Here is a 23838-nt window from a genome sequence, read left to right on the forward strand (position 1 = left end):
GCTACCATACAATGAGAAGTGAATTAGTTTTCAAGGTAAGTTTCAAAGTATTTCAAAACAGTCTGTAGGCCTTAGACTGTACACTGATTAAATTCATGTACAAGGTACTCTCCAGTTTTTCCCTCACATTGATTTGAAAGAGTTATTGTTATAAACTTTGGAGTTTTTGTCACGAAGTATTGATTTTTGAGTGAATAAGAGACTCTACAATGTCTGCAGTCATGGGACAATTCGGCAACCAAGTTCTTGATTGATTAAATAGTTTTTAGTAGATAATTCAGCCTGCATAAAAAATAAAGCAGTTTTTTTTCCTCACTGGAAAATTCAGCTTTTGATTTAAATCTGTTTATTTATGCAATGGCTGTTTGGAAGAAATGTCTAGCTGAGAAAGAAATGTGAGTGAATCTTAGAACAAGCCCATTATTTACTTTAATTCAGCAAATAGAAGCCCAATAAAGTATAACTCCCCACTTTTCCTCATGTAGCCATCACCACCAACATGAAAAAGCTGCCATGTAAGAATGAAGACCACAAACTTGCCACAGTTGCTTTGACAAGCTGGAATTGATGGTTGGTTTATATGTTTAATGTTGCAATATTTCACCTTGTGGTTACAGAATATCCAACAAAACAATAAAGCAAAAAAAGTGTTATGTAAAAGACAATAAGGGGGATGTTCCTGTAAACATACATGCCACCGCAAGCTTGCAATGAGTTCCTGCAGCGTTAAGGTGTCTAAAAATGATGAACATGTGCATATCTGATAACAGTTGGATTGTTTTTAGAGAACATTTGCACGCCGAATGCTCTTTAGCTTAAAGCGTCACTGTGCTCTGAAAAAGATAGAAGGGTTGATTTTATGTCATCGAGAAATTAAATGATAAAACAACTAGAAATGGCCTAAAAACACCAATAATTCTCCTCACTCTATTGAACTACAACCTTTGTCACTCAGCAAAGGAGACATGAAAAATAATTTAAAAAAACATGAAACTTTTTCATGATTGTCTGCCTCAGTGATTGCCTGCACGCAAGCAGGGATGTTATCTACCCCCTACGAGATACAGAACCTTATCTTAGCTCAGGCAAATGCTGCAAAATATTCACAGCAGCAAGTTGGCTTGTTTTCGTAGTTAATGAGGCTTGAGGAGTTTCACGGATGAAACAAGTCGAGCACATTCTCAAACCTCACTTTTGCATCAAAAAATGGACACTGTTCCCCTTCCGCACAAGGTCATACCTCCGATTTAATGAGACACTCTGTGCATATTTGGGTATTGAAATAAATGCTGCAAGGCAGAAACATGAAGCCATGGAATTTAAGATCTACATTTAATATTAATAAAGGGTGTTCCCCACATCTTTCTTAATGTATGCTGAGAATATCGTCTCCGGTATACACAACCCTCCTCAGGATATACAGTATATATTTAAAAAAAGGCCAACAGAGATTGATGAGGTGAAAAGAAATTGTATAGGAAGATAAAATATTCTTACTGCTGGCATTTTCTAATCACTTACTATTGCTTTTAGTGCACACACCTGTCCATCTGCCTAAATTAAACTTGCTGGGAGCATTAGTCAAGGAAACATGTAATCCAACATGATAAAAGGTAGTGGGCAAAAAGTCATACTGCATAATGGATCTTGAAGCAACTGCTCACTTATTAGATTTATCTTGGTCAATTTTGCAAAGCTGAATTTTTGCTGAAACAGTGAAACAGATGTTTTTTTTTACTGAACCATATTGTAACCTGTATGTATAAGTAGGGTTTCATTATTGTGTTGTTCAAATTGATGAAAGCAGTATCTCACTGGAAACATCGACCCTGTCTGTTTCCTCTTTTCCTTTCTCAGCCAACTGTCAGATGACAGATCCTTGTTTCATTCCTGCTCACACAGTGAAGCCCCGTCTTCCAAAACCACCTTGGCTCTCAACCTCTAACCAAGCCAATGTAAAAAAAACAACATACCTGAGACCATAACCGATGATGTTTTTCACTTTTTTTTTTTTTTTTAGTGTCTCTACTGATGCCCTGTCAGTTTAATGTATAAAGATTTAGGCTCCAACCAAATCAATAGTTAAACAAGTCACACTGCATTTTTGTCAAAACACTACATTCTCACAAAAGAAACTAAGTGAATGAAGAGCAATATCCCATCCAATAACAAACTCCGGATTTTCTCAGGTGTAAAAGAAGGGATCAAAAGAAGGGTTGTTAGAGCCTGTAACAGCTGTTTAAATCACGTGGTATGTGGGCGTCTGGAAATCCAATGGTAGTCCTAGCACTTGCAGAGAAACCAATAGATAAATGTTTTCAAGGTGTATGTTTCAATGTACCTGTAAAGAAATAAGTTTATCTACTGAATACTTGGCAGTTTCTATGTGAAGTCACACTGTCAGCGTGAAATCTAATTATCACTTGTAATTGTTAATTACAAAGCTCTTAGCTATAAATATTTGTTCAAAACTGTCTGTTGGGTGATTTCATTCATCCATTTAATCTTACCAATTACATATTAGAGTGTTTGCCCTAAAAAATATTATGCCAAGCTCTGGGCGTCTGCGAACATAAAGGTGATGTGAATTATTAAAAAGCTACAGTTTTCTCACATATGTGCAAATAACTTTTTCCCAGAAGCTTTGCGGTTTGCCAATAACCATTTTGTTCAATTTTAATCTGTTTTTTTTTATGATTTACTTTCAACGTTGAAGTCCTCCTCAGTCCTCCACTTCTCAAACTGGCAGCTTTATGTGAATATGTTCACATCAAGCTGCTTGGAGATGATCGTATACCTTCAACAATTTTCTTTCTGATTTCCCCACACTCTCCTCTGCTTCCCCTGGACCATGTTCAGCACGGAGCACACCATGATACAAAACAGCAGAGTGATGACTTTTCACCCTTTAGTCAGACTGACTGACTGCGAGGCTGAAGACACCTGCGATGCTGATTACAAAAGACAATGTCACTACAGTCAATGTGTTATCTTTTTTTAGGGGTGCCAATTAATTTCTCAAGGCCAGTTTAAATTTTTTCTTCCCCTAATGATTCAGTTGCCCTTTAATTCAAAAGCAATGTATGATTTTCATTAGTCAGTTCTTAGTAAGTTATCATTATTCCTTTTGTTGGATTCAAATTATTTCAGTGTCCATTATGGGTTTAACTTTCTTTAATGGAATGTTAACAAATTAGTTCATGTCTGCAACAGGATAATAATTGGATTGAGTTGGACTGTATTTAATTGGACTAGTATTAAACTTTTTTTTAGCTTCCTCTGAAAAGTGCCCTGACATGACTTTGTATGATTTGAAGTTGCACAAATAAGCAGATTTCAAGTAAATAAGTCAAAAAGTCCAATGGCAAACAAGTTGTTGCAGAAATGTAATAGGCCAGGGCTCCTCACTGAGCACTGCCATATTAGATGGCGACAGCAATCACTCCAAAGTCATTCTGGAGTGTTTACACATGAATGCGTTCACATTATGAGGTTGGAGAAGCTGTTATGCAAAGCTGAAACCAATTTATGTCCTTCACAGGTAGAAATGGTGCATATAAAAGACACACTTGTACTTCAAGTAAACTACTAAAACAAGAGGAAAATAACTATATGCCTGCATTGGTGAATGTCCAGATTGTTAAAAAAGGGTCAAAAGTGTTACTGAAAAATTTCTATTGCTCACTCGTCAAACCTGTGGAACATTTCAGGCAAATTCGTAGATGCAGAACCTGCAATGTAATTACTGCTCTTGGGCTATAGTGCTCAGTGCTTTGTGTTAGCTCAAGATGAAAATCGCTGTTGAGTGGTGTCAAACGCATGCACAAGTAATTTCTTATGACTCACTTGAACTCTGGCTTTGATGGCCCTATGATTGAACATACATAGAATATTAATGTGTCAAGACTGCTGCTGGTCCTTTTTTTGATATACAGTGTATCTGAATCCAGTGAAGTTCATTGTGGTAGGCATAGTATCTTTAATGAACATTGTTAATATGATAATAGATACTGGATTTATACTATATACTCACAGTAAATCTCCTCTTTCCATAACTTTCCATATTCCTATATTACATTAATATCTGTTGCTGTGGGAGAAAAAATAGCGAAAGCAACAAACTTCTGATCCTGGATCTAAACTCTGCTGTAGACCTGAGTCTCTAGTCACCATCAGCTGTTACCAGCATGACACAACAATGTCTCAGACTGAAAAGTAAGTAGTCCCAGTATGTGTAATAAGGACATCATATTTTCATTTAGATGATGACATTTTTGTTATTAGAGTATATATTGTGGATCATCCAATAGTTTCACAGTGAAGTGTTCAGCACTCTAAAATCTAACGGCTACAATTATCTCTACCCATTTTATGCCATTCAGGGTGGTAAGAGAGACTGGGGGAGGTCTGAAATACAGAGTACACGCTCCAATTGCAGGGCGAAAACAGATACCATCATCCATGCATGCACCATTCATACAGCCAATTTGGAACCACTAATTAACCTAACATGCACATCATTGGACTCTGGGAGGAATTGGAACACCCACAAAAAAACAAACATGTAGTAGAGACAACAGCCCATGTTCCAACCAGGATACCATCTGCTGTCCGACTACACATATGTGTTGTCCTAAGAAAAATACCCCCCCTTCCAAAAAAAATAAATAATTAGCATTGCAAAAAAAGAAATGCTATCGTAATAGAAAACATTTTTTAGGTTCCTCCGAATGTAATTTTGATTTCCAGGGGTCAATATCAATCAGATAATTGAAGCATGTGGCATGGGCAGGATAGCAACCAGACTAGAAATAACAAAAGACAAAGTGTGCATTGGATTAGACATGCCAGAGAATGACTGTTGTCTGATTTGCTCTAAATACATACTTTTCTGCAGTCGTATTGTTTGTTGGACGCAACAACACCTAGATTATTGTTTCAATCATTGCTCTTGGAATCTCCTGTATGTTTCAAACTTCATCAGAAATAAACATTTTAAATCCAGGTTCAAAAAACATCCATGACAACGTGGGAGTACTTTTATGAACATATCAGGTAATATTGTATGAAGACACAAATGTATGCATAATTAGGAATGTAATCTTTAATTGATGGGTGGAATAGCCAATGGCTAAGTGTCATTACTTTTAGCTATTTAGTGCTTAGCATGGTCTTGACTTCTGAGCTGTAAATCAAGACTTAGTCCTTTCTTCTCTCACATATAATATGGCCTGGAGTTCAGGGACCATACTTAGCAAAGCAGCTACCTTCAACTCTGTTTGATGGCTTCTAGCCAGACCTAACCAGAGGACACCAGTTGCACCGCCTCAAGCCCAATAACTTATACCTCTTGCAGCAAACAGGTTCCCCATTTGATCGACATTTGGCTTAAATTACTTCAGGAGCCTTCCGATTTGACTGACCGTAACGCCAGCCAATTACATCCAAAACAAGTGCGACCATAGTGAAAATGAGAACTCGGAGAGACATGCAAGGACCTGTCATCACCTAGGTCCACGAGTGGCAGGCTGAGCAACAGCATATCCTAGCGAGCTCTGCTAGTCCTCATTTAAAGACTGGAAGCACTCATTTTGAATGTTGTTTAGGTAGCGAGATTTGACATTATAAGGATGTTTGGAGAGATTTGATCAGAAATGATTTAAAGTAATATTAGCATCATAGTCTAGCATAGGCTAAGCCACTAAACTACAATAGCTAACTTGCAGTTGGCGACCAGGCTTAATACACTAATATCAGTAACAACATAAATACTATAAACAAACACCTGTGATTTTTCTTATGCTTTGGCCTTCGAGAATAAAAGCATTATATGAAACTAAGTTGTAGGAGAGTAAGGATGTAAATTATTCAGACAAATACAATTATGCTAATGATAAAGTTGCTGTAAAGTTAACTGTTTGGTTCTGTTCCAAAACTCAAGGTGGGGATGTGATTATTTTCTTTCTGCTCAGTTGATGAACACTGTCTCTTCTCTTTGGGCATCTTCCAAAAACTGGTGCAGAGTTCAGTGTTTGGAAGCACTGGAGAAGTCAATTAGCAAAACTCAGGAATTCTAAGTGATTTCCACCCTTGGATGATATTCACAGCTGTTGAATAGCAACGAGCAAATTGGCTGCACACGCCATTACATTACTGTGACCCTGTGGATAAGCAGCTTTGTCTCAACCTGGCTGTTGGAGTGCTTCTCCCCATGAAAGCATCCATGCAGAGCTTTGTCAGACTAATCCATCCTGCGGAGTGTTTCCCGAGCCTAACTGAGAATACTGAGGTTTTCACAATAGGGAGGGGAAAAAAGTGTAATGCTTGCTTCTGTCCTTGTTAATGTGTCATTTCCAAATCAGCGTTTGCGTCTATGCAGGTAAGACCACTAGTACAGTCATGTCTGGGCACTACACAGTTGTGGTCAATCATTATTCATCCATGCCCTCAAGGATTTTAGGATGGAGAAGCATGAGAATATTTCACTTGCAACAGTCAGTCTGACTTTTTTATGTATATGAAAGGCTGCAAAACTTTGAAAGCATGTGTAGGAGATATTTGAATGAGGCAGCAACAGAGCAACTATACAAATATTTCAGATGTGGTAGCGCTGTGAAATGAACTGAATATCAATGGACAACAAACAATTATTCTGCCTCATGTTCTGAATAACACAGAAGGGAGGAAGGACTCACTGGTCTGTGGACAAAAGCAGTCTATTCCCAAATTTTCCCCCCCCACACACACACACAGTGGGGAAAAAAAAGTATTTCTGGCTTTCACAGACCTGTAACTTCTTCTTTAAGAGGCTCCTCTGTCCTCCACTCGTTACCTGTATTAATGGCACCTGTTTTAACTGGTTATCAGTATAAAAGACACCTGTCCACAACCTCAAACAGTCAGACTCCAAACTCCACTATGGCCAAGACCATAGAGCTGTCAAAGGACGTGAGAAACTAAATTGTAGACCTGCACCAGGCTGGGAAGACTGAATCTGCAATAGGTAAGCAGCTCGGTGTGAAGAAATCAACTGTGGGAGCAATTATTAGAAAAGGGAAGACATACAAGACCACTGATAATCTCCCTGGATCTGGGGCTCCACGCAAGATCTCACCCAGTGGGCTAAAAATGATACAAGAACGGTGAGTAAAAATCCCAGAACCACACGGGGACCTGGTGAATGACCTGCAGAGAGCTGGGACCAAAGTAACAAAGGAACCATCAGTAACACACTACGCCGCCAGGGACTCAAATCCTGCAGTGCCAGACGTGTCCCCCTGCTTAACCTTTGTCTGGTGTTAGCTTTCTGTTACCATCTCCGATGTTAACGGGTCGGTTTTGACCCGTGTTTTAAATCATCTCTAAAATACACTAAAAGCAATTATCCATCATCCAATTTGTTTCTCATCTCTTGGTTACATTGTTAGGCTTCCTTATCCATGAAAATATTGGTTTTAATATTTTTGGTGTGGAAACTCTGGGCCTTTTTTTGTCAGTATAGCCCTTAATTTCAATTTTAAGAACTGGTAAAATGAGCCTCAAGAGAATCATATGAATAAATAAAAGGTTGTTGTGTTACCTGGCTATTACTGAGGGGTATTAGAACACATATCTTAAATAAATGTGTTTCATTTATTTTTTCATTTTAATATTATTAACTATAATAACATCTATGGTGTTATGGGTCAATTTCGACCCATATACATTTACCTCAAGGAAATGGAACAAAAGTATTTCTTCAGCAATAGAACTTTAAAAAATTGTCACAAGTGATATTGTGACCCTGCAGGCCAGTAGTCAAATCAAGGACGACACGTTTTCCTTGGTTCTTCTCAGGGATGCCACTCGCAGCTTTGCCTGTGTAAATCAGTAGCTGTTTTTGGCATCGCAGGCTGCCCAGATTTTTATGCCGTACTTCCCTGGCTTACTGGGTATATATTGCCGGAAGGGGCATTTTTCTGGGAAAGGGAGAAGATGTTCATCCACTGTCACCTCTGGCCCTGGGTTGAACATCGTGGAAGGAGCTGCACCCAATTCTCCCAGACATCCCTGATGGGGGCAAGCTTGTCAGATCTTGCTCTGGTATCCCTTTTGTCAAATCTGAGGACTCGTGATATCATTCGAAAGGTCGGAAGTGACATTGTTGCCCAGAAAATATTTCTGCCTGTCGATGCATCCCAGAGATCAGTGGATTCATTGCAGGATCTGTGCACTCCAGCAAGAAGAAGGACACCAATATAAGCATCCAGGCATTCCTCATCCATGTCTTTCCACATATCGCCATGGACTTTTTTCCCCTTCAAGGTTTGTCATAGCAATTATGACTCTTTTTATTGACAATGGCATGAATACAACATGTTTTGATATCGCTGACTCTTGTCAAAGCAAACCTTGTGATTCCAGGGGACTTTTTGATGACATTTTCAGCAGCTGCCCTGCCATGTACATCATGAGGTACTGAGCTCCAAAGTATCTTTCCATTTTGGGACTTGAATTTTTCAGCAGAAGAAGCTTCAGCACCAGTGACGTCTGCGTCAGTATCTTCTGGATGATACTCCACATCGTCTTCCTCCTCAGAATCCTGCTCCTCTGCATCACTATGCTGCTCATTGTCGTCTCTATCATTTTCACCAAAAATATAGTCCAGAACTTGGCTTACTGTAAATCTTCTTCTCATCTTTGCATGCTGCAAACTGGAGATGTGCACTCTGCAAAGTGAAATGAGTGAATTGACCTACATGGCTGGACATGCCCGACTTTATTTGCTTTTGTTTATGTGCAGGTAAACTGGGAAACAAAAATCCAAAATGAGAATCCACTGAAGCTCACATGACTGGGAGAGGAGCTGGCTGTCTGACAGTGCACTTATGATTTCAGTTTTGGCTCTAATTATTGCTTTATAAGCATAATTTTATAACCGGGTCGAAACCGACCCTAACCCCACAAAGGTAACAATTTCAATCAGAGCATTTTCTAATTTAGTGACAAAATTTTTTTTTATATTATTTTGTTGAAATAGAGGTTCCTGACAAAGTCAAAAAGCCTTGATGCAATAAACGGATTTTTGTGGTAGTTTTATGAATTTAAAACCTAAGAACGGGTCGGTGGCGACCCTAACACCAGACGAAGGTTAAGCCAGTACATGTCCAGGCCCGTCTGAAGTTTGCTAGAGAGCATTTGGATGATGCAGAAGAGGATTGGGAGAATGTTATATGGTCAGATGAAACCAAAATAGAACTTTTTGGTAGAAACACAACTTGTTGTGTTTGGAGGAGAAAAAAAGCTGAGTTGCATCCAAAGAACACCAAACCTACTGTGAAGCATGGGGGTGGAAACATCATGCTTTGGAGATGTTTTTCTGCAAAGGGACCAGGACGACTGATCCGTGTAGAGAAAGAATGAATGGAGCCATGTATCGTGACATTTTGAGGGAAAATCTCCTTCCATCAGCAAGTGCATTGAAGATGAAACGTGACTGGGTCTTTCAGCATGACAATGATCCTAAACACACCGCACGGCCAACGAAGGAGTGGCTTCGTAAGAAACATTTCAAGGTCCTGGAGTGGCCTAGCCAGTCTCCAGATCTCAACTCCATAGAAAATCTTTGGAGGGAGTTGAAAGTCTGTGTTGCCCAGCGACAGCCCCAAAACATCACTGCTCTAGAGGAGATCTGCATGGAGGAATGGGCCAAAAAAAGATCAAGTTTAACAGAGGAACTTGTATGGGTGAGATCTTATGACATCGGTAGGTGCTGGTAAATAAAACTACTTCTGATGTTGAATACATCTCAGTACGATAAAACCATGTCACCACAAGCTCACTATTTGACTCAGGTTTCTGCTCTGACTTGTTATATTTAGTATTCCTACTAGTTTTGAAGCCATTGAGGAAGGGCTAGAAAATTATTCAGCTTTGCCCAGACTTTGGCACACTGACACTGGGGACTGATGTCATTATTCATTTGGAATAGCACTGAATGGCCCCAACTATTACAAAAATACGAATAGATTTCCACGTAAATGTACTGTATGTCCCTCTCTCACACACACACCAAAGACAATAATGAATTATCTCTCTGTGTCCAAAATAGACTGAACTGTCTGGATCTGCTGTAGACATATGGGGAAGAAAAAAAAAACTTGAGTCCAAGGAATTAACAAGTTCCCTGCATTAATTTACCATAAAAGGTGATCTGACCTTCATCTAAGTTACAATAGACAATATGTTTAAAAACAATAACAGAGAAACAATTCTAATTCCTTTTGTCTTTAGTGAACACACCTACTCCCCACTGACAACACTTGTGAAAATAGTAAGTGAAACTGTAGACTAATTACTTCCATGAACGCTAATTGGAGTCAGTACTTTGGACATCTGGAGTCTAATTATTGAAATGAGCCTGGAGGTGTGATTTAGAGCTACTTTGATTGTCAAAACACAATCAAATGCCATTTGTTGCTATTCATATGAAGCATGTGCTGGTATGATTCATGCCTCAGAAAAGAGAAGTTGATTTGCCTATGAAAAAATCTCAGTGTTTAGGCATTCCATCCTTACATGTTATACAAGTTTCTACAAATGGAAAAAAATAAGCACCCGGATAACTAAGAAGGGACAACGCCGAATCATCAGTGAGGTAAAGAAACCAAAAGTAAAAGTTAAAGGCTTCAAGACACCACTGGAGATGGCAAATATCTCAGATCCTACAGTACAAAGGAAGCCGCTGTCATTGCTGCCAAAGGAGGTTCAAGTTTATTCAAAGAGACTTGCATAATTGTTTTTGCCACTGTACATAAAAGTTGGTCAACTACAGATAACACATTTAAGACATTTTTTCAGAACTGACATCCAAATTTATTCAGTTCTGCATAATTATTGTGTTACATGCCACCACTTACATTCATATAATTCCTAGTATACAGTATATGTGGATTTCACCAGTGGGATATCAATGCAGGAATAAAAGAAAGTGCATGACACAAAGAGCCCAGCAGCAGCACAGACAAATGGTCATTGTGGCAAAATGTGTTTCAGAAAGATTAAAAAAACTAAATCTAATAACCATTACAAGATTATCAATGCTTTTCTTTTAGCATTCCTGATGTCAGCTCGCCTCGTCTGCAGTTGTTTGCACGCCATGACCTGCCAATTATTCACAGTCGCATCCATGTGAAGGCTAAACTAAAATTATGCCAACCTCAGGGTCACAAAATCCGGTGAGTTTCAAATGATGCATGGAAATCAGAAGAAGAAGAGACTGTGTGGATCTACCAAGGAAGCACCTTTTGCGGGAGGGTGATATTTTTCATTTGTCTCGGCAGACAGCACGATCTCAGCTGTAGACCGAGCAAACTCAATATCCCGAGGACGGGACTTTTTTAGTGAGTGAGTTGTGTTTCAATATCTGACAATATCTGAGTTTAAATTTAATAAATATATTGAAAAGAAGAATCACCTTGCACCAGGCCAGTGTGTTTCCTTTTAACTTTGCAACAACAGCTTGCAGAAAGACATGCCTCACATTGCCTCTCCTTGAAGCACGCCGGTGGGACAGAGTTAACAGTGTCCAGGCCTTGCAGAGCTATCCATCCTGAAGCACAAAAGTGACACCAAGCTGCCGCCTGTGCCACATGATCAAGGCTGCCACCAACAATCCGTTAAAGCACTGCTGGACAGACCTCATTCTTCCAGTCCTCCTGAGGATTGCAGTCTTCCCGACATTCACTTAGGATTACACCAGGACACCAAAAACAGAGGTTATTTATTTATGAACATTTCCTGGAACTGCCCGTCTATGTGGTTTTAGATTTCATTAGAAATGGACATGTGACTGTCAAAGAGGTTTCATCTGCAGATCTACAGGGGTTAAATCAATGGTATCATTGCATTGTCCTTACTAGTGCCCTGTCCTGCCCTGGGTGTAATTTAGCGATATCTCTTGTGTAATGAAGGCCTCATATCAACAGAAGGTTATCAAGTCCCAGGGTGTCTTTTGAGGCCCGTCCATTTGTTTTGTGTCCTTTTATTTGCCAAGTGAAGACAGAGTTTTTTCGTTTGATGCAAATCAGCGATCACAAAAGAACCTTGACAAAAATGTGCATTCTCTTCCTTCTTTTATGCAAACATACAGCGTATGCTAAAAGTTTTAAGAGGTGATAGTGTAAACTTTGATCTTTAGTATAAGACATTTCTCTTATTTTTTTTTTAAATAACATGTTGTTTACCATTTAGGAATTACATCCAATTTCAGATATTTGGAAGCTGTTTGACCGGAGCAACCAATTTAAAACATGGGGAGATTTCAAAAAGAGAAGGAGACCAGCATTGGACTGGAAAACAATTTCCGCTTAGAAAGAGGAAAAGTATAGTGGTTGATTTCACAATCCTTTCCGTGGCAGAGAAACCTCCCTTCACCACATCAACAGAAGAGAGGAATATTTCAGAGAAGGTAAACAAAGACATAATATTTTCAAAAATCTACAATGAAGAAAAACTCACCATTAATGTAAATACAGAGGGTTTACGACAAGGTTAAAACATTGATGGAGTGGAGAGTGAGACTATACTTTGCGAGAAAACATCTAAAAAATCTTGTCATGTTTTGAAATCAGATTCTTTGAAAAGATGAAAGCAGGACAAATAATGGGAAGAATAAAAGTATGGAGGAAGTAAAATCTCATGATCCAAAACATACGATTTCATGTGTCAAACATGGCCAAAGCCATGGCTTGGCCTCACTGGTGTTTATCGGTGACTGCTGACAGTACAGATGACTTCTGGGTTGTCATGTCTGCTCACTTTGAGAACAATGCCACAAAACTGATAGGACAATACTTCATAGCGCAGATGGATAATAAATGTTAACTTTCTTGGGGGTCATGTTCTGGGTCTCTGGAAAGCGCAGAGAGACAAGTTCTGTTGTAATAAACGCTATATAAATAAAATTTAATTGAACTGACTTCTGCAAAAGCAGCTCAACACTTTCTGAAGGGAAATATTATTCTTCAATGGCTACGTTGATAATCTGATCTCAGCCCAATAGAGCATGTGTTTCTCAGGTTCTGAACACAGGCCCATAAACAATCAGCAACTACAAAGCATCACCAGGAAGGAAACTCAGAATCTGGGCTCTAGATATTAGGCGGTCATTGTCTGCAAAGACTTTCTCTTTTAATTATTAAAAAAAATATATGGTTATTCTTAAAATTATGCCACTTTGTTCAAATACCTTTGAGCCCCTGAAAATTGATTACTTTTCCTAAAATGGTTGTAATTCCAAAAATGGTGAAAGCCATGTTTTAATGACACTACACTTTATTCACATGTTAGTTGTTGTATTTCAAAGCCATTATGGTAGTGTATGGAGGCAACATCATAAAACCTACATCACTATCCAAATACTTTTGGACCTCATTGAAAGCATTGCTATTTTTGGAAGTACACTTAAAAAGGGCATAAAAGACAGAGATATGATTCATAAATAAATACATTTGATTAAAAATATACAATTCATAATATACATTTTTCCCCTTTTCTCTTTGTTTGAGTGTGTCCAGTGAATTCTTGATTTATTTTTATATCCATTTACAGAATCCTGCTGGCTACAGTAGTCACATTTTTAACCAGAAACTAATGTCTAAATGAGGCAAAACCTCATCAGACCCCTGTGCTGTGTATCAAATATAACCCCCTTATTCAATTTATTCAGCGTATAAATTAATAATGCTGGCTATTATATTATGCACAAAGAATAACGGGAATTATGAGTCAGTCCACAAAATCAAGGACTGTCTGTAACAGAGGGGCTTATGAAGGGGTAATTAAATGCCTTCAAGCCATCAATCAACTTTGCAAAAGGAAAACAGACATGACTTTTTAAACTGGAAGTGTTAATGATAAGCTCTACAACTTTAAAATAGGGAAATTGTTTGCCTTCCTTAAAGATCACAACACTTGTAACAACAAAATCGGGGTTCAGAACTTCTGCACTGGAGTGGGGTGAGGGTGGTATAATGAGGACCTTCGAGATCCTCGTTTGATGTAACTATTTGATGTCAGCTGTGAATTGTGGGCATTTTCAAAATTTCACTCGGTAAGTACTTCACTGAATGCCAGACATGAATAATACATGTAAAGAATCAGACTTTGTGATGGCTGGCGAAGTTGGTAGATTAGTGGAGGTTTGTGTATATCCATATGCGGCGCAGGAAGCACAATTGACCTTAGATTTGCTGACTCCAGTACTTCTCGGGACATTTAGTACCTTTTTTGCTTTTTGAATTTCACGAACACTGCAAACAGAAATAAATACCTGGCTGTCAACAAAGAAAAATAAAAACAAACAAAAAAAACGTTATAAAAGCTGGGTTACTTTTAGCAAAAAACCTCAAAGCTTTGAGACAACCATACAATACTTCCCCCCACCGAACCAGAGTAATAGGCTTGCAGCCTTTTTGTGTCAGTCTTTCTAAAACCAACCCTCATATTTACAACACAGTGGTCAATAGGCAAAATACTGTTTCCTTGTTACTCTACCAGAAACATTTTCATGTTACTGGCAAAACATCTTTTTTGAAAACTGTAGGAGGCTTCTGCAACTGCACAGCTTGAGGTTCCATTTAGAGTTCAAGCATTTATATTGGCTTTGTTTCCGACATAACCCACAATCCATTGCTCCAGTTATATGCAATTATATATAATGCATTCCAGCTGACATTTAAAAGAACATATCTGGTAAACTTTGAATATATTTACTTATTTGTTTACTTTATTGAAATGCCCACATATTAAATGCAAGGTCTCTTGGCTTGCAAGTGAACATGGCATCATTTTTTCAACGCAAGCAGCAATGAAAAACTTTTATAAAACTATAAATGCAATACTTTATTTTTTGGGTAAGGAGAAATAAAAGTATAGCTGGAAACTGTATATTTTTTTCATTGAAATAAATGGATAAAAACAAAGATTGGCCCAATTATTCTAGCTCCATCTAAATGAGGAAGAAATTTGTTTAATTTGAAAGCAAAGTGTCCCTTATTCCATGAGACATTTGGGATAATGAGTAACAAGATGCTGGCTCACAGATTCTCATCTTTCCCACTGTTGTTTTTAATGAGGTCGATTGTGAAGTACACCGCCAACTGTGACTCATCACTCCAGTTTCTCATCAAAGCTTTGTTTTTCCCTCCCATTTCTTAGAAGAGGCCACAGTATCATGTGGAAGACCAATGTGTAAATGAAAATTAAATTTAAATGATTTTAGGTCCCACTTACTGCTACCTCATGCATATCAAAATTTGATTGATTCTTATTCCTTCACTTTTTAGACTTCTTAGACCCAAGTTATTCTATAATGCACAAACAGCCTTAAGCAATTTATGCAAAATCTATTAAAATATAAATTAATTAAGAGCCCAGGGAAAGCTGCATCAGCTGTTCTGCCCCCCCCCCCTCAAAAAAAAAGAAAGATGCATCCTTATACTTTAATCTTTTTCACATCTCAACTACTTCAAAGAGTAAATGTGTGAAAAACTGGAGTGGTACTTTTTCCGTGTGAGTTTGCCAGCTTACACAGTCCAGTAGGAGCTTACGAATTGTAGAGACGACAGATTAGACAGAATGGGGTGTTGTATTTGAGCCAGTCTTGGTTTAGGCTGGGTGTGAATGAGGGATTGTTGAAGTGAATGGGGGACGCTGCAGCACTCAACGTTGGGCAGAGAAGCTCTACAGAGGCAGGATCAAAGAACTCAGTCAACCACAGCAGCTGCTCAACTCAGACTTTAGTCAACCAACCACACACACACTAATCCCTAGCTGAAATCTTGTGAGAGAAAAGAAAGACACCAACCAAGCTGAATTTAATGAGCATCTACAGTAAAACATGTCCAAATTCCAAAACAACAACTAAAAAAACAGAAAGGTGAAAGATAAAATACAAATGACAGACAGTTAATCCAGTTAAGTTTTTTTCTTTTAACCTCATACACTTTCACAGATCCACAGAGTTTTAAAACACCATCTGTTAAAAATATGAAGTACACCTATTCATGGCCAGGTAGTTCCTCTACGACTGCTTTTTCCACTAGATTGCATGAAGAACAGGGAGTTCAATAGTCCATGTGGTCTTAAAGCAACCAGGAGTAACTTTTAAGTTGCTCAGGGATCTTTTACATTGGCTGACTTTATTGTTTATAACTCCACCATCAGCAGAATATTGAATAACAATAATGTGCATAGCTGTTCTGCATGGAGGAAGCCTCAATTATTCACAAAGATCATTGCTGCCTGTCTGAGGATATCAACAAATCCAAACAGTATTGTGTGTGTAAACCATTACATTTGAAGAAATGCATTGATAACAGGACTTGTACTCCATCTAAACATGATGGTGGTATAAAGGTTCTGCTGGTTCCAATGACTCTGTGAACAGTGATTTCTGAGGGAAATGTCATGATTTGAATCTCAACTCACAGTGGCTCATTCAACAAGAAAACTGATTTAAACAGAAAAATTGTCATACAAAACTGTTTAAAAAAAAAAAAGTAAATCATTTGTAATAAAGTGTGATTCTTGACATTTATCTGACTGATTGGAAGATATATAAATAAAGAAGAGTTCCTAGAAGGAAACAGATCAAAATCCCAGATCCAAAGCTGTTCTGTACTAAGTAATGTAATAAATATTCCTCCGAATGATTTTCCAGGTCTGATCAACAATTACCCCAGATGCTTAACTGCAGTAATTATCGCCGCACAACTGGGTCGAACCAGATAAAGAAGAGAGAAACTCATATGCTACCAGCAGTAATGAATAATTTCCCTAGTAAATAAATAACTGTCTACTGTTTTTGTTTCATTGGTTTAATTGGGTTTCATTACCATCTTTTTACAACTTCTGGGTCATAGCCTATTAATATAGTCAATTTAATTGGGTAACATTTCTAAGAGCTCACAATCTTTTAAACACCAAGGTCATTTTTGTTTTAACAATGACATAACAAGGGAACAAAATAACACAATATATATATATATATATATATATATATATATATATATATATATATATATATATATATATATATATGACAACAATAAACAACCATGACAATGCTTACTTTTGAGGCTACCAGAAGAATATCAGATCAATCATAACATTTTACCTGTATTTCACCATCCTATTTCATATTCATTCCCTTTGCCTGAAAAGCATGACATGCAAACTGTCAACTGTAAAGTTATTTAAGAAATGTATTCTTAGTTACTACATATCCTCTGTCCCAATGACAGCAATTGTGGTTTACTGGTATTACCTTGTTGCCTGAGAGCTAGTTTCAGTGATGTCAGGTTCAGCATTTTGCATTTGTGCAACTTTCTTGCTTTACCTGTGATCATTGGTGTGAAGCTGAAGCTGCTGAGTTTTCATTGTCACAAAGAAAGCACACTTCTTAATATCATGCATCACCATGGTAACTTACGCTGCGTAACTGACCTGCTCCACAGCAGGTCCTTTGCTTTAAATAAACAGCTCCTTTTGCTAAGAATATAAATCACAGAGTCCCGGTGTGGTAACTGGATCCAGTGGGGAAAAAATGTAATTTAATGTATTGATATACTTGAAATATGAAATATACTCTTTAGGGTTAGTGGTTACAAAATAGCCCGCAGTCCATGAACGCAGAGCTGGAAAAATTAACAAGCTGCTAATTAATGGGTCCCAGCAACCGTGTTTAGCCCAAAGCTGCACCGTACGCATCATGAAGGACCCCCAGGTCCTACCAGTGGATAGAAAAGGCTGGTCTGAAGGACAACACATAGGCATTAATCCTAGCAGCACAGGAGCAGGCATTGAAAACACAAGCCATAGGAGGTCAGGGTTTACAGCGCCAGACAAGAGCCCAGCTGAAGAATGTACAAAGGTGCCCCGGAGACAATCCAGCACATAATCATGGGATGTATAAATGCTGGTATGTAAGTTAGATGGAATACCACAACTAAGTAGCTGGGAGAGTGTAAAGGAACAGAGTATAAGTCAGAAGTCCTAAAGTCAAGATGGGAGATACCGCCACGGGTGCTGGAGAATGAAAGGGTGAAGATCCTGTATGACTTTCACCTCTAGATTGATAATCTGGTGATAGTTAGCCAACTGGACATTGTGATGATCGACAAATTCCAGAAAAAGCAGTAGTGATAAATGACAAGCCACGTGATGAAGAAAAAATTACAAGGGGTGAAGGATGAAATGGAAAAAATATGTAGAAGGTGAAGGCAACAAGGGAGGCAATGGTAATTGAATCATTTGGAGCTGTGACCTCCAAACTTGGAGAGTGGCCCCAGCACATCCCAGGAATAACATTGGTGATCTCTTACCAGAAGTGCACAGTCCTAGAAACAGTACAAGGAGCAGCGAAAAAATAATGCAGAGAACCCTCAAGCTTTCTGATTTTCCAAAGGGAGAGTGTTCTGACGAACCTACTAAACAAAACTAATTCACACATCTCCTATTTCATAACAGACAATCCTTTTCATGTTTGCATGGATAGTTAAATACAACATCTTTCTGTGTAGTGGTAAAATTGGATGTCTGGTTTTTTTTTTACTCACTCCATTAAAGAGATGTAGTGATAATGGCCGGGTTTCCCAGATCAGTTAAGTAGTTCTTAACAGCGAAAGACTTCTTTCAAACCTTCTTAAGGAGCCTGTGAAAGAAAATCGCATTTCCCAGAGTCGCTCTTAGCTTAAGTATCTCTTTCATTAAGAAGGAAATGAAAGATGCTGCTGACCCAGTCTTTCCAACCATCTTAGTGAACAAAGACTCACAGATCCAGCCGCGTCAGGCAAATCAATATCACACCAAGCAATGAGATATTAAAACAATGCACCCCGCACAAATTTTGATCTATTTTATACTTTAGATTTATATTGTTTAGCATTTATTGGTGACAGCAAAGGGGGAAAAAAAAGAAAAATAAGGAATAACAAGTGTGTTCCTGTATATGCTTTATGCTTTACGCACAAATAAAACGATCATCATGAATATCATTTATTTGATAATTTGGCTGCTATACAGCATGTTCTCGCTGCAAATCAACCGCATCGCCGTGCGCGAAGCAGAACTGTTTTTATGAACGCATTCGTGCGTCAGCACTTCAATCCCCTGGACGTGTCGGACCGGGCTGTCAGGCAGCCGTGACACCTGCGCCGTGCCCGAGCCCGAGCGCACCTATGTGATGACAGGGAAGCAGCAGCTGAAGAACGAGATCCTTTGATGAATCGTTCATTACAGTCTCAAATATAATCAATGGTGTCGGTTTATATTAAAGAATCTTTTTGCCCAGAAGAAAAAAGAGCGAAGACAACGACCCATAACTATTTTCTTCTCTTGAAAAAACCCACCTGCCGACTCGCGCTGTATACAGCGCGAGTCGGGATGCCGCATCATTCAGAAGAGGAGGAATACGTGCGAGGCGGGGATGATCTCTGCAATCTGAAGCCCTCTATAATTGTAAAAAGAATTTCACTTATCACGGGTTCTTTTTGGAACATAACCCATGCGAAAAACCAGGGATTGCTGTAATTCCACGTTGCGATTTGCGAAACTCGCCTTCTCTTGGCTCATGTTTTTGAATGCACACGCACGCCCACCCCGTTTCCTCCCGGTTTCTGCGTGTGGGGAAAAAAAGCCTCACTGTAGCCAGAAATAACGGAGTAACGCACCGTTTGGATGAAAAAGGGTAATTGAATTATATTTATCATCTTAATTTTTTATTATAACGCACAGGCAGCAGTGAATTAGTGCGTTAGGCAGCAGTGCTGCGTGTGAAAATGCGCTGATAGTGATCGGTGATCGATTTGCCTGGCATCGATTCATTTGGTTTCAGAACCGGACAGCTGCTCCAAAGAGCTTCTGAAAGAGCGAAACTAAAGGACGGTGTTAAGAAGTCATCTGGGAAACACCCGTATCTTAGGGTTCTCTCTTAGTTCAAACCTTCTTTGGAACCTTCTTAAATCCTTAAGAGAGGTTGGATCTGGGAAACCCGGCCAATGTCCTTAACAATGTCACTGATCTGAGCAGAGATCAATATGATCAACAGGATCTTTGTGTCTTCATGTTCTGAGAACAATACAGTAACGCATCTTTCAAATAAAAGGAGAACCTATTAGGCAGATCTGATTTTAAATCTGAATCCTTGAGTAGTGTGAGGTATTCAGAGATTTTCAGAGGCAAAGCACTGGACTAAATGTTCTTGAAAGAGAAGAGTATAGTGAAGCTCAGCTTTTCTTTTGAAATAAATGTCAATCATTCAGTTTATAACTGCACCGCAGATAAACTGTATGTTACATGCAAGTAACCCAGAAGCCTAGAAATTAGATTAAAAAAAAAAAGCCTCAATGACTACAAACCGCTCTGCCTTGTGGTTTCAGTCTTTCATCACTTGACTGAGCATGAGGCTTTCTATCATGCTTCATCCACTACAATTAATCTTTAACAGACGTGATGCAACCCTCCTCCACCATTTAACACACCTAGCCTTTTTTTTTTGCTTTCTCTCTTACACTCATCAAGACTTGAAATATTCATCACATACTTGTCCTTAACTCAGGTCATCTTTGGGCACCTGTTGCTCCACTTCTGAGAGCAGTTAGCACAAGACCAAAGGGGGGAAAAAATATGTTGCAAGTATAATAATTAAAATACAGTCCTGATAGAATTCAGAGGTGCAGCAAAATATTTTTTTTTTTAGTGTCCTTCTGTATCATTTCAACAAGAATACGATGAGGTTCTTGAGCTTCTTTTGAAAAACATGAGGCGCACATGTACGTACTCCTCCACAATATGAAGGCAGTCAGAACACCCAAGCCTTAATTGTCGTGTCATTTATGGCGGATTGCTCAATAATGTATCAAAACCTCGAAGCCTCTGGGGGAAGCAGTCGGTAATCAAAAAGTAAGTTTCATAATAGGGTCCTATAAATAGCTGGGGACAGAAATGAGGTCATGTGAAATTGATGAGGGATGATTCAAACTCCATTCAAGCCAACACTTGCAGTGACTCCACGTGTAATAGCACCGCGGTCTTACAAGATTGTTACCACGCAAGTGCGACTGCATACAGAGGAGAAATCAGCAGCAAAGAACACTTTAATTGAGACCAATTCAATCTGGTAAAAAAACAAACTAATTTGTGACAGTGGGTTTTACCCATTTATATCTGTCATTTTAACTGGTTAAAGGTTGATTCTTTGTCATGTTAAAACGGGTATATTTATAGTGTATGATCAAAAATCTTCATTGAGTGTTGAAAACTACCTATAATCCGCAATCCAGTTTTCTGCCTAATACAATATATCAGTAAGATAAATGGATGAATGCTGTTGTTTCTGGTACATCGGTCCAGGTATTGCTGGACCGTCTGATGGATCAGCATTTGGCATCAACAAAAGAACCCCTCCTTTACATCTTTTGGCCAAAAGAAGCAGCATTTTCTCTTGTCCTAGCTTCATAGCTCCAGGGCCAACTGTTTTCGACAGACAATTTTACACATGTGGTAAACCATTGACCTCAGAAATGTCTTGATTCAATATTTTTTTAGCATATTTTTTTTGCCCTGAAAGACCTGTCTTTCTGCCTTGTGTGCTCCAATATTGCAGAATAACAGAAGTCCAAGGAAAAGAAAATATTGATTTCTCGGTTACAGCGTCAAGGCTGGAATTCATTGATTTCAAGCTGAGATGAACCTGACATACTTGTGGTTTTTCATAAAAGGATAGGATTTTAAATTGCACCAAAGCAAACCTAAAATACAGCGTTAGGCATGTGTCTGTCATGGTTTATAAGTGATGCTGTGAGTCAAAGATGTCTTATTGTTTAAAAAAAAACAAAAAAACCTGTCACCTCTTCTTTGCCTCCTTTTGCTTTGCAGGCAGAAGCTACTCTTTGTGATTCTGGTGACTTCTAGTTAGGTCTCGGCTCTGAGACTGCTTGAGGTTTCTATTCTCTATTCTCAGTAACTGCACAGTATCGCATAACGATTACCATCAGCCTTGCACTAAGCCTCATGGATCTGCCTGCCTGCCCTGCTTATACTCCGACAGTCTCCTGGACTCAGCTGCACACCGTTTCAGGTTGTGCCATCTGGAATCCTGCACACGCACCATGAAAGCCACCCACTCCAATCCAATCATGAACAACTGACTTGTGTTTATTATTATCATCATCTCATATCCCTCTCACCTCACCGATTTTAGATCTCCCATTTTATATAACTTAGTCAAATACTTTTTCTTGTTGTTGCTTTTATGTCTCCAGAGGTACACTTTTGGTTCCAAATCCTAATATATTTTTATCAAAAGAAACAAAGCGAAGATCCTGGCCATACAAGATGAGATTAGTTCCCCCGCAGGGTGGCTGGACACTCCCTTAGAGATGAGGTGAGGAGTTCGGTCACCCGGGAGGAGCTCGGAGTCGAGCCGCTGCTCTTCACATTGAGAGGATCAGCTGAGGTGACTTGGGCATCTGTACCGGATCCTCCTGGACGCTAGTGCTGGGCGGTATGACCAAAAATTTATATCACAGTATTTTTCAAAATTATATCGGTTTCACGGTATATCACGGTATTTTTTTTTTCATGCACAATTGGGTGTTAACCAGAGGTGGCAAATCCGGCTTCAGAAAGTAAAAGTCCTGCCATATATTTGTTCTGTCCATTCACTAAAACCAGGTGAGTTCACTAATTAGCTCATCTACCTGGCTGAAGAGCTGTGCTGATTAGAATCAGCTGGTTGAGTGAATGGACAGAACAAATACATGGTAGGACTTTTACTTTCTGAAGCCGGATTTGCCACCTCTGGTGTTAACCACATTTTCTAATGATTTGGAAAGGAATTGCTGCAGTAAATTGGCTTAGAATGGGCTATTTTACTGTCAAATCAAATCAAATAAATTTGATTTAGGCATGCTTTTCAAATAAAAACATCTTTTACAAAATTACAAGGTAGAAAATATTTATTGAACATAAAAAACTGAACATTTTTTTTAATTTCCCAGCATTATGTTGTTTTGGTTCCACCTCCTGGTGAATGTTAGGTAAAATTCTTATATGGTTACTTTTTGGTTGGCCAACGATTTATGTTTGTGGTGCGCAACGGGTACGGGAGCGGCGAGTCTATTTCCTTATATTACAACGCCGTTATTAATTGTTCGGGTTTTTCCCACTTATTCCACCGAACACCGAAAGTGTTTTTTTGCCATTTTCGGCGGAACAATTTCGGTTACCGAACAATCGGTGCATCACTGCTGCTAAACACTCACAAACAGTGTCCAGACTATGTCTCTCGGCTGGCCTGGGAACGCCTCGGACTCCCCCCGGAAGAGCTGAGGAAGTGTCTGGGGTGAAGGAAGTCTGGGTTTAGACTGCTGCCCCCGCGACCCGGTTCCAGATAAAGCGGAAGAAGGTGGATGGGCAGAGGGATGGAAACAATGCGACAAAATTTTGTATTGTTGCTACATGGATGAATTTATAGTGGTTGTTTTCGAAACACAAATCCTTAAGACATACCTTTTACTACTTTGTATTGTTTGTTTGCTTGTTTTGTTGAATGTAAGTTAATCATAAAATCCCACTGTGTTTGTGCAGGAGCAGACATGAATGCAAGAGTGAAAACCCTCTGGACAAATAGAAGCTGTAGGACACCAATGTAGAGAAAAAATCAACAATAAAGAAAAGACGAAAATGTCTAAACCAATTCAACAAAACAATTTCCTTGTGTCCTAATAAACACAATCTTGGCACTGGCAGTCTGAATATACATGTTTGACAGCACTTGTCCAGATTCAACTTGGA

General features: G+C 38.9%; 1 protein-coding gene across 2 annotated transcripts in view; it reads right to left on the reverse strand.

The window, feature by feature from the left end:
• Positions 1–23838, reverse strand: part of gpc6a (glypican 6a) — a 164211-nt gene that overhangs the window by 106807 nt on the left and 33566 nt on the right. The window lies entirely within an intron of this gene.

The sequence above is a fragment of the Cololabis saira genome, chromosome 2 (assembly GCF_033807715.1).
Source record: "Cololabis saira isolate AMF1-May2022 chromosome 2, fColSai1.1, whole genome shotgun sequence".
In the NCBI taxonomy this organism is placed as follows: domain Eukaryota; kingdom Metazoa; phylum Chordata; class Actinopteri; order Beloniformes; family Belonidae; genus Cololabis; species Cololabis saira.